Genomic DNA, 448 nt, shown 5'->3' with positions numbered 1-448 from the left:
GTCAGGATGGCCGAGTGGTCTAAGGCGCCAGACTCAAGGTAAAGCTTCCCTACGTTGGGGATTCTGGTCTCCGTATGGAGGCGTGGGTTCGAATCCCACTTCTGACACACTCTTTTTTCCCTTCCCCTAATTTCCAATACTGACAAGAGCAATATGTGTAAGCAATTTATCAACTCACTGTGTTAAAAACTGACTTTCAAAAATTTCTCACAGGGACTGTTAACGCCAAAAATATTAAAAGCTGAAGCATCGCGATATTTTTTGGAAGCCACGCTATTTGGAGCGAAAACGCTTAATAAAGACCGGAGAGTACTACAAGAGGTTGGTTTTTCTGAGGCATCGCGAGATAATCTAGAAACAGCGAGTTTTGGGAACCCAGATAGTTCCCTTCGCTTTGGTGCTGGAGGAGAAAGGGGGCAATGGTCCGGTACCCTGCCTGCTTATTTAT

The 448-nt window shown here is 45.3% G+C and overlaps 1 non-coding gene across 1 annotated transcript; it reads left to right on the top strand.

The window, feature by feature from the left end:
- TRNAL-CAA (transfer RNA leucine (anticodon CAA)) lies at window positions 1–107 on the top strand. Its single transcript has 2 exons — window positions 1–38; window positions 62–107. It is a non-coding gene; the product is annotated as a tRNA-Leu (tRNA).
- Window positions 108–448: the final 341 nt, after the last annotated feature.

This window comes from Delphinus delphis, chromosome 10 (assembly GCF_949987515.2).
Source record: "Delphinus delphis chromosome 10, mDelDel1.2, whole genome shotgun sequence".
In the NCBI taxonomy this organism is placed as follows: domain Eukaryota; kingdom Metazoa; phylum Chordata; class Mammalia; order Artiodactyla; family Delphinidae; genus Delphinus; species Delphinus delphis.
The sequence above is the reverse complement of the archived record's forward strand: the minus strand, read 5'-3'. Positions and strand labels throughout refer to the sequence as shown.